The following is a 12,132-nucleotide window of genomic DNA, read 5'->3' as shown; positions in this document are numbered from 1 at the left end:
TTACGGTGGATGGGGAATTCGCCTCCTTCTCTTGGGTCCTGGATCACTCTGGTAAATTCGATTATCCCATATGAACGTACACTGTATCAGAATAGAGGATGCCCGGGCAAATTCGAGAAGATTTGGGAGAGGTGGAACTCCTCTCATCTCACTTTGCAGAGCGGAGATCTCGCACAGTAAACAGTTCATTGCATAGATGTAGGCTGCGGAATAGTTTATGTTTTGGTAGATGTAGGTAGGGTTTAGAAGCCAGGCAGGTTTTATTACTGGTATAATACCATGACACAATACTACTGTGATTTAATTGATACTATGTTTGCTTTATTCACACTCGGTTGGTGTACATGTTATGCTTCACGTTTTCATGTTATCTGAGCATATATATACTTTGTATCAAGCCTGGTATCTTGTACCAAATGTGTGTTTTATATAACTGCTTATGGTTGATATTCGAATTTAAAAAAAAAAAATGTAAAAGGATATAAAAACAGAATGTTGCGGATATAAAGGGGATTGAGCCAGCTACATAAATGGATGTACAAGAGGACATAATTGATCGCCCCTTGACAGAGGCATATATATAGAGAGAAGAAAAGGTGCTGTTATATACATACAGCATACAATTAGTAATATATATATATACACACATATCATACCCATCAATATACATACTGTACATAAATCAATCACTATATATCCAAAAGCATACTATTTATGTACAACCAATAAAATAAGGTACATTCCAACATTTACTCAAAAACATAGAGAAGTAGCCACATGGTGTCTTTACGAAATATATGACTGTAGAACAAATATAAAGCAACATTCCATATACTGACGTACATACCGTATATACTCATGTATAAGCCGACCCGTGTATAAGCCGATCCCCCTAATTTTGCCACAAAAAATGGGAAAACTTATTGACTCGTGTATAAGCCGAGGGTGGAATCCATAGAATATGCCCCATATGCTGCTCCATAGAATATGCCCCCATATGCTGCTCCATAGTTTATGCCCCCATATGCTGCTCCATAGACTATGTCCCCATATGCTGCTCCATAGATTATGCCCCCATATGCTGCCCCATAGACTATGCCCCATATGCTGTGCCATAGACTATGCCCCCATATGCTGCTCCATAGATTATGCCCCCATATGCTGCTCCATAGATTATGCCCCCATATGCTTCTCCATAGTTTATGCCCCCATATGCTGCCCCATAGACTATGCCCCCATATACTGCTCCATTGAATATGCCCCCATATGCTGCCCCATAGAATATCCCCCATATGCTGCCCCATAGAATATGCCCCCATATACTGCCCCATAGAACATGCCCCATATGCTGCTCCATAGACTATGCCCCCATATGCTGCTCCATAGAATATGCCCCCATATGCTGCAAAAAAAAAGTCATACTCACCTCTCCTGGGTCCGTCGCCGATGTCTGCCGCTTCTTGTGTCAGTGACTGTTCAGCCAGCAGAGGGGCGGCGCGCACTAATCACGTCACCGCTCCCCCTGCTGCCTAAACGTCACTGACACAGGATGCAGCAGAGACAGCAGTGAGCAGCGATGGACCGGGGGACAGGTGAATATCGCTATACTCACCCATCCTGCCGTGGTCTCTGCAGCCTCGCTCGCTTCTCCACTGTCTCCTTTCCCTTCCTGTCTTCAGCGGTCACATGGTACCACTCATTACCACTCATGAATATGCGCATATTCATGAGTGGTAATGAGCGGCACCACGTGACCGCTGAAGACAGGAAGGGAGACAGTGGAGAAGCGAGCGAGGCTGCAGAGACCGCGGCAGGACAGGTAAGTATGATCTCTGACACTCCCGCTCCCCCGCCGACCCCCAGGTATATGACCCGTGTATAAGCCGAGAGGGGGACTTTCAGCCCAAAAAAATGGGCTGAAAATCTCGGCTTATACACGAGTATATACGGTAAGTCCATTTTAGCTGGCGCCCATGAAAACTTTCTTTGCAGGACCACTACGTTCAAACGGAATCCAAACTGTATGATGTCCATCAGATGTCAAATCAATTAATACTAGAAAAATGAAATAGATAAAATTAATAAAACTGAAGCATAAAAACAAATGACCCATGATATCACAACGATGCTCAACAGGCAGAGACTACAAAAACGGGACAAACAATATATTCTCGTTTATCCCATTTGGGTGAATTGTACATAATGTCCAGATCCATCTGGTTTCAAACTGGGCCAGACATCTAGATAAATTGCCACCTCTTATTTTTATATTGAGGGCGTCAATGCCTCAAATCCTAATCAGCGCAGCATTACATTGATGGCACTCCTTAAAATGCCTAGGCAGGGTTTTTAAGGTGGAAATGTCCGTGCAGGCAGATGTCGCCTGTATCCCGAGTACGTGCTCCCTCGTGCAAACTTTTAGTTGTCTAGTGGTCATTCCTACGTATATCAGTCCACATGGACAAGTAGCATGATATATTACGTACCGAGTGGTACAAGATATACATTGTTTTATATCAAATATTTTGGTGCCATCAGAGTTCGCAAACGAGGTGCATCGCTCGATATTGGGACAGGCGACACATCTGCCGCATGGAAAACAGCCATGCCTGGCCGGAATGCTGTCTAGGAAAGTTGGCACTGACCGACCGCCATAGTGGCTAGTTACCAATTGGTCACGTAGATTTCTGGCCCACCTGAATGTGCTGGAAGGATGGTCTGGAAGAAATTTAGCAATTATCGGGTCAACTTTTAAAATTGGCTTAGGCTACTTTCACACTAGCGTTTTTTTGCGCTGCGTTTCTTGCGTACATCAAACGCATGACAAAAACGCATACAAATGCTTGTAAACGCTGCTTTTTTGTCGCCTCATCGTGCGCGTTAAGCCAAAAAAACGCAGCGTTTATATGCGTTTTCAAGCGTTTCTCATGAGTGTGCTTTATTTTTGCCAAGTTAGTTTCAAAGTAGGAAAATTCTAGAAAAATTATTGCAACAGACAACACCAATGGGACATGAGGGGACATGTGTAATGGTAGTTCTTTATATAGACCCTGCGTACAGCTGAATTCTTCACATTTGCTTGCTTTTTCTCTGGACAACATGGATCTGCGCTGGAAGAGTTTTCACTTCAACTTGGATCTCGACATCGCAATGGCTCAGGCTTATGCAGTTGCTTGCCATCAACAAAGGGAGAGAGAGAGACAGCGAAGACGGCAGCGGCGGCGTTTGTGGATACATCCGATTATTGAACTCCGTGAGAGCCGTGGAGCGTACCACACCCTCTACAGCGAGCTACAGGCAAACCCGGAGAAATTTAGTGATTACACTCGGATGTCCCAACAAAGCTTCAGGGATTTACTTGCTCGTGTTGAACAATCCATCCTGAGACAGGACACGCAGCTCCGTCGTGCGATTCCTCCTGAGGAACGGCTCCTGGTAACTTTACAGTATGTAATAATATTTACCAAACAATTCCTGCATAATTTTTTGTTTTTCTAACATGTACTATTCCATAGCATGCAGATTTCTTGGTCGGCAATGTGCTAAATATTTGTTTTCTTTTATGTTTTCAAATAACCATATACAGCAATATTAAAATTTTCTTTCTTTGTCTGTTTCTCAGGTTCCTTGCGACTGAAGAGACCCTATCTTCACTCCACTTTCAGTACTGGATTGGAATTTCCATCTTGTCGGGAATTGTTGCGAACACCTGCCGGGCTTTGTGGAACGTTCTTTGTCCAGAATTTATGCCCCTGCCCACCACTGACAAGTGGATGGAAATTGCTGACAAATTCTGGACAGTCTGCAATTTCCCCAACTGTTTGGGAGCTGCTGATGGGAAACACATACTGATAATCAAACCCAAAAGAACTGGATCAGAGTACTATAACTACAAAAAGTACCTTTTCTACAGTACTCATGGCCATTGCGGATGCCGGATGTATGTTTGTAGCAGTGGACATTGGTGCATTTGGCCGTGGGAATGACTCCCAGGCTTTTAAGAACTCGGACATGGGCCGGAGGTTGTATGGCAACCAATTTAATTTCCCCATGCCACGGCCTCTTCCTCACACCGAAGCTCCACCACAGCCCTTTGTAATGGTTGGGGATGAGACTTTTCAAATGTGCGCAAACCTGCTGAAACCCTACTCCAGCCGTGACTTGGACCACACAAAAAAAATATTTAATTACAGGCTGACCAGGGCCAGAAGAACTGTCGAGTGTGCTTTTGGGATTCTTGTCTCCAGATGGCGCATTCTCTGCACAGCCATTAATCTTAAACTTGAAACAGTGGATGAGTTTGTGAAGGCCTGTGTGGTTCTACATAATTTTGTGATGGCTAAAGAGCACCCTAACTTTGAACTAGATGAACCTGCTGCAAACCCATTACCTGAATGCACTCAGCACCCTCTCAGGTCATCCGTTGAAGTTGGCCAAATGAGGGACCAATTTGTGGGTTACTTCATCTCAGATGTAGGACGGGTGGAATGGCAAGAGCAAATGGTGTAAAAAAAATGTTATTGTGTGTATATATTAATAAATAAACCTGTGTTGATACCTGTACTGAGTGCACTATGTCTTTTTACACTGCAATACAATTATCAACTGTCCAAGTATTCCTGTGAATTCATGATGCTGTGTTTTGTGCATCATGAATTTACTAGCAGTCCTGACTAGGTGACTATACATACACCCAATTTGTATGCCCTTTATCAACTGTAAAGTTTCTGTTCAATTTTTAACGACAGTGGATAATACAAATAATATTTGTGTCACATGATCTGAAGTTAAAAATTGTGATTTGGGTATGCACTCGCAACCGTCATTCTTTATGGGACACCAGACCATGTGACTCTAAATATTATTTTTTGGATCACCACTGTGGCTTGAGTTTGAACTGATACCGGACAGATAATAAAGTTTATACAACTTCAACAATCCCCAAGGCCTAGTGTCACGATGAAGTGAGGACGCCCAAAATAACGCATCAGAATGTTAACACATCTGGCCAGGCAAATACACATATGAGTTAAACTGCAGCATCGCTACAGTCTGCATGAAATATGTTCAGATTGAAGCAACGCTGCAGGTTAAAAATCATATGTGTATTCACCAGCCCAGTGTTGATATATAGTTGTGATACTAAGCCTGGGTATTGTACATATGACATGTTTTTTTAACCATCATTTCATCAGTTAATTCAACACACACTGAATAGAGGATGTGGCTATTTACAAGGTATATCTAGAATTCCCCGGGCTGGACTCACAAAAAGGAGGATGGTAAAAAAAGACCATCCTCAATTAAGTTTTTGATACCTGCCAAGGTGACAATAGATATGCCTTGCACTCAACACCATCCTCTATTCAGTCTGAGCAATTGGGGCAAACTGAAGAGACTGGTGGTGAAAATGCAAGTCATATATTTGTTTGGTTGACAACACATATCTCCTTGAAACACACAAGAAACGTGTCAGTAGTGGAGATATGAGTGGGCAAACAAACAAAGTGTACGGCGCAGTGTGTGTACGGCGCAGTGTGTGGAGGCGGCGACAAAGACATTAACAAAACGTTATTATGGTAAACCATAACTTCAAGTTTATTTTAAACAAAATAAAAAATTTTTTTATTTTTTCCCTTGTTTGGGGGACCTACGTATCACGTTTGGGGTGTGCAGTGACGAGGAATGACTTATAGTGGACGAAGGTGTTCTAGGGGAGGGGCGACAAAAGTTGTGGGGGAAGGGAGGTCACTAATGGAAATGGGGTAGACAAATTAGGAGGAGGGGGGAGGTACTGTCAAATTTTTTAGTCTTTTTTTTTGTCTACTTAAAGTAGCCTGCCTGGACCTCCTTGTGCCCAATGCCCGCCTTGAGTCTTGTGCACGCATAGAACTTTGAGCAAATATGGAATGGAGGTCCCCTGTTTGTTGCAGCTGCGGCTGCTGCTGTTGTGGCTACTGTTGCTGTGGCTGCTGTTGCTGCTCAGTGGTGGTGGTGACAGTGCTCGTCCTTGCAGGAGGACTGGTGGCGGCAGTGCTGGTCCATGTTTGTGGAGCGGTGGAGGCAGGGCTACAAGATTTAGGAGGGGTGGCGGCAGTGCTGTTCCACGTTGGAGTAGTGGTCACAGTGGCAGTGCTCCAAGCAGGCGTGTGGGTGGTGGTGGTGCTCCAGACAGGAGGTGGCGTTGAGGTGACCAGCAGCACTCAGACTTGTGGTGCTGTAATGGTGGCTATCAAGGCTTTGCATAGAGGAGGCCGTGCAGTGGTATGCAGCAGAAGTCGGTACTGTTGTGAAGCGAGTCAGTGGTGGCACAGGTGGGAATGACACCGCTGACTGCTGCACATACCGATTCTGCTGCATAGTCTGCAAGTAAGCAGTGTTGCAGACCTGCAACACACTCAGCTGTTGCTCAGGACTAAGGTGTTCCGCCATGCCCCGTTCGATTTTACTAAAGAAATGGTGCGCTGGTCTGTTGAGGTTGGCCTCCAGACGGTCAAGGCGTTGGTCGACAGAGTGGAAGCGGTGTTCCATTTGGTTAAAACCTCTTTCCATGAGGGAAAAACCGCTTTCAACTCTGTCTGACAGCGACTTGAGACTGGCATGAAAGGCCTTGCTCAAGTGCATGAACTCGGGCAAGAAAGGCCTGTCCAAGGCCCTCTGCCGCTGGCGGGTAGTGCCCGCATAACCAGTGGCACAGACCTGGGACAGGGGAACACCTGATTGACCAGCTTCCTGGTCACCAGCTGTCCGTTTTGCTGACCTTCAAGGTGCTTCCTGGCTGTCGGATGGCTGGGACGGGTCAGAGGACGTCCGATGAAAGACCGCTCCAGGGACAGGTTGCAGGGTGCTGCTCCAGGTGCTGTGGAAAGAAAAGAAAAATATTACTGTCATACATTTACAAGAAGCAACAACTGTGGACTAGAAAAGCATTTATTTTTAAAGCCACCAAAAAAAATAAAATACTTGCGTTTTGGTGGCAAGGACCAGTCTTAGGAACTCCAAATAGCGATGGTACCGGTATTTGGTTCTGGTCCTTGCCGCTGAACCACTGCGAACCTGTCCCTCAGCACTAACATTTGAAGCGGTCCTTCATCGAGCGCCACCTTGTTCTGACTTTGTTCACTGTTGGAACAAAAAAAAATAAAAAATTATGGCTAGGATGCAAGATATATTCTATGAGTAAACACAACTGTGCCATCAGTAAAAACAGTCAATGCAGCAAAATTCAGCAATACAATACCCAAAGCAGTGACTGTTGATCTTGATATTACGGTTGTGTTTACATATAGAATATATATATGAGTAAACACAACTGTGCCATCAGTAAAAACAGTCAATGAAGCACAATTCAGCAATACAATACCCAAAGCAGTGACTGTTGATCCTGATATTACGGTTGTGTTTACACATAGAATATATCTATCAGTAAACACAACAGTGTCAAGGTCAATAGTCACTGAGGCATCAGAGAGCAGGTAAGTACATACGAAATGCCTTTTTGGAGGTTGCAGGGGCGCTGTCCCAGCCATCCATCAACGCTGCGGCCACCTCATTCCGTAGCCTCCGGGTCACCACATTGTCCTTATGCAGCTGGTCACGGCTGTCCCACAATGGGACACGCTCCTGGACAAGTTGTATCAGGTGTTCATTATCCAGGTAGACGTCTTCATCCCGTTGTGGAACCTAGAAAAAAAATCAAACATTAGAATCTTTCTGTGAATGAAAAAGTTTTTAAAAAAAAAGGAAAGAAGAACAATAGAAGATCAAACAAAAAAATAAATAAAATTTACATTCAAAATGATGACTTACATTACGTGTCACCGCCGGGACTTGGCTTTGCTGCTCACGCTGTTCGGTGTCACTACACCGGTCCAACTATGATGTCTGAAAAAAAGAATAAAAATTATTAGACATTTGTATAGGCAGCAGCTATACTTACCCAAAGGTACAAAAAAAATCACCTCACGCTCTGCTTGGGCCACTTCCTCCTGGGATGGGGAATAATTGGATCCAGAAGAAGACATACTGCATGTAAAAAAAATTCAAACCATTAGTACATAATAAACTTGACAAGACAGGCGTATATTTAGATGAAGAATACTCACATTCTTGCTGCTGAAGCTCCAAAATTCTTTGTGGTTTTGCTGTCTGTCTGCTCTCCAGGCTGTCTGTAGAGTTGTGGTACAGTGGAGGCAGACACCTTCTTTATCAAAACTCATCCCAAACAATGTTGCTTGTGTAGGGGGTAGTTTCAACCAGTGTCTAGACATTGTTTACTCAAAAAAAGCATGTTGTGATAAGCGCTCATAAGCGCTGACGTGCGCTGAGCCATGCGCTCGTCAGCGCACCCATAGACTGTAATGTTAGTTTTTTGCGCATTTAGTGCGCACACGTGCGCATGCGCATTTTTTCGGCTGACAAAAAATGCAACATGTAGCATCTGGCGCGTCTGGGCGCACACCTGGAAAAAATAGCGCACGAAAATTGCTGATGAACGCTTACATGCGCTAAACCATACGTGCACATGTTAAATATAGGGGAGCAATGCGCATGCGCACTATAGCGCACAAGGCGCAGCGCTAAAAAACGCTAGTGTGAAACCAGCCTAAGCCTTCACAATAGCAGTCCGCATCATCTCATGTTGGGGATGGAATGATGTAATAAACCTTGTCACGCCATCCTTTTTAGGTTTATTTGTTCTAGAATTCCTGTGCTAACAGATCATTACTGACTGAGTGGCACGTTGGTACGCCTTTTTGATAGACCAGTTGCTGTATCCCCGTGCCAGGAAACGTGTTTGCAATTCTTTTGCCCTGATCTCAAAGTCCGCATCGGTAGAACAGATGTCGCGTAACCGCAAAAACTGACCAAAAGGGATAGCCTTAATGAGATGGTACGGATGACAGGAGGAAGCATGGAGTAAGGTGTTTGTGGCTGTCTCCTTACGGAAAATATCCGTCTGGATTATTCCACTGCTATCCTTTCTAATAGAGACATCCAGGAAGTCAATCTTCACTGGATCCCATACCGGGGTGAGACGGATATTCAGTGCATTGAGATTCAAGACAGATATGAATTGCAGAAGGTCGGTGGAGGTGCGCTGCCAGATAAAGAAGATATCGTCGATATAGCGTGCCCATAACAGGACACGCTCAATCGACCCCTGTTTATCAGACAGGAAGAGGTCCCTCTCCCACAGCCCCAGGAACAGGTTAGCATAGGACGCAAAGGCCACACCCATGGCAGTCCCTTGGAGCTGCAGGTAGAAGGACCCCTTGAACACAAAAAAGTTGTGTGTGAGAGTGAACTCTAAGGCTGAGTTCACACGTGGCTTCTTTCGCGTTTCTGTGGCGGTTTTAACCACGCGATTTTGCCACGAAAATGAGAAAAATAAGCATCCCATGCATTTCTATGGGATTCCGCAATGCTGTGCTAATGCTGCGGTTTTTACCGCGGCGGAATCGCTTTGCGGTAAAAAGCGCAGCATGCTCATTAAATTCGCGGAATTGCAGCGATCCCGCACCCATAGGAATGCATTGTTCTGCTTACTTTCCGCATGTGGCTGTGCACACCATGCGAAAAGTAAGCAGAACATTTGTGGATGGTACCCACGGTCCGGAGGAGAGGAGACTGTCCTCCGGGCTTTGGGTACCATATCCCTGTTATTCTCACCTTCCAACGTCCCGTGCAGCCTTCCCGCCTCTCTCCACGCTCACGATCCCAGTAAGCTTTTGCGAGCGATGACATCCGTTCTCGCGGGATCGCAAAGTCTCGCGGGCATTCACGCAACGTCGCGATCCCACGAGAACAGACGTCATCGCGGTAATTGTCACAAAGGATTACTGGGATCGGGAGCGTGGAGAGAGGCGGGAAGGCTGTGCGGGTGGTCGGAAGGTGAGAATAACAATTTTTTTTTATTATTATTTTTTACATTCTATCTTTTACTATTGATGCCGCATAGGCGGCCTCAATAGTAAAAAGTTGGTCACACTAATCAAACACTATGTTTGACGAGTGTGACCAACCTGTCAATCAGTTCTCCAAGTGATGCTCCAGATCGCTTGGAAAACGCTAGCAATTCTGCAGGGAAAATCGTGGGAATTTAAAATGCGTTTTTCCCGTGGAATGGAATTCCAGAATTCTCGCGGTAATTTCCGCGAGAGTTCCGCTACTTGTGAACCCAGCCTAAAAGCTCCAGGATGAGGTCCCTTAATCCCAAAGGGAGGGTAGATGTATCAAGAAATAATCGTACCGCCGTCATACCGTCTTGATGTTTAATACTAGTGTACAGGGACTCAACATCAACTGAAGCAAAGAGTGTATCACTCTCCATACACAATCCATCGACCTTCCGCACTAGATCTACTGTGTCTTTGAAGAAGGAGGGGAGACTGGATACTAACGGTTGTAGATAATGGTCAATCCACTTGTTGACATTTTCAAGAAAATTCCCTTGCCCAGAAATAATAGGCCTGCCGGGTGGTGACATGATGTCTTTATGAATCTTTGGCAAGAGGATGTGGTGCTGAAGTCAGCAGACAAAGGTGGCAATGTGGTAATATGGCCCACACTGATGTATGAGAGGGAGGCATTCCGGCAACTTAATAATTCTGTATGCTATAGGAAGCTTACATATAATCCCCTCTCAGCATTCAGTGCCAAATTGGATCAGATTTTGAATAAGGCAATAACTGATGGCATTGTCACTAAGCAGCTGGCTTCGGCACTCACGGTGAAGGAACCTACTATATCCACACTGTACCTCTTGCCAAAGATTCATAAAGACGTAATATGCGTAATATATCATGCGACTTGTCCATGTGGACTGTTATACGTAGGGATGATCATGAGACAGCTAAAAGTTTGCACGAGGGAGCACGCACTCGGGATACAGGCGGCATCTGCCTGCACGGACATTTCCACCTTAAAAACTCTGCCTAGGCATTTTAAGGAGTTTCATCAATGTAATGCTGGATTCAAGGCATTCACGCCCTCAATATAAATATAAGAGATGGCAATTTATCTAGACGTCTGGCCCAGCTTGAAACCAGATGGATCTGGACATTATGTACAATTCACCCAAATGGGCTAAACGAGAATATATTGTTTGCCCCGTTTTTGTAGTCTCTGCCTGTTGAGCATCGTTGTGATATCCATGGGTCATTTGTTTTTATGCTTCAGCTTTATTAATTTTATCTATTTCATTTTTCTAGTATTATAATTTATTTGACATCTGATGGACATCATACAGTTTGGATTCCATTTGAACGTTGTGGTCCTGCAAAGAAAGTTTTCATGGGCGCCAGCTAAAATGGACTTATGTACGCCAGTATATGGAATGTTGCTTTATATTTGCTCTACAGTCAAATATTTCATAAAGACATCATGTGGCTACTTCTCTATGTTTTTGAGTAAATGTGGGAATATACTGTACCTTATATTATTGGTTGCACATAAATAGTATGCTTTTGGATATATATTGATTGATTTATGTATGTATGTATATTGATGGGTATGATATGTGTGTGTATACATATTACTAATTGTACGCTGTATGTATATAACAGCACCTTTTCTTCTCTCTATATATTTATGCCTCTGTCAAGGGGCGATCAATTATGTCCTCTTGTACATCCATTTATGTAGCTGGCTCAATCCCCTTTATATCCACAACATTCTGTTTTTATATCTTTTTACATTTTGGTTTCCCATAGTTTTGCCCTTTCCCAATATGGCTGACGATGGATCATGTGTAATGCGCACCCACACCGCCTTTCTGTCTGCACGGTGGACTCCGCCTGGTGTATGACGCCAGATCATGTGGGGCCCACGTGTTTCCAGTTTCGTCACAGGGGGATGCACTGTTTGCCCCATGACAGACGGGTAGCGCGTCCGCAGGACTTCCGGTCGGCGTAATATAAATGTATGTACAATACGCCCTCCATCCACGCCCCCTGAGGAAGGAGCTTAGTGCTCCGAAACGTGCGTCGGGGTGGGCCGGCATCCCTCCGCTCCTACAGCCCTAAGGTAATAAGCCATGCTGCCATGCTGGATTGTTTATGCTATAAGCACTTGCTCTATGATTGCGACAATGGCCTTGTACCTCCATAATGGTTTATATTAACCTTCTAG

The 12,132-nt window shown here is 44.6% G+C and overlaps 1 protein-coding gene across 2 annotated transcripts in view; it reads right to left on the bottom strand.

Annotated features, from left to right (window-relative positions):
• The window catches only part of ARSK (arylsulfatase family member K), a 139,868-nt gene that overhangs the window by 40,319 nt on the left and 87,417 nt on the right, over positions 1 to 12,132 (bottom strand). The gene's annotated exons all lie outside the window — the stretch shown is intronic.

Source organism: Dendrobates tinctorius, unplaced genomic scaffold (assembly GCF_039654945.1).
Source record: "Dendrobates tinctorius isolate UK_male_01 unplaced genomic scaffold, ASM3965494v1 ptg000003l, whole genome shotgun sequence".
NCBI lineage: Eukaryota > Metazoa > Chordata > Amphibia > Anura > Dendrobatidae > Dendrobates > Dendrobates tinctorius.
The sequence above is the reverse complement of the archived record's forward strand: the minus strand, read 5'-3'. Positions and strand labels throughout refer to the sequence as shown.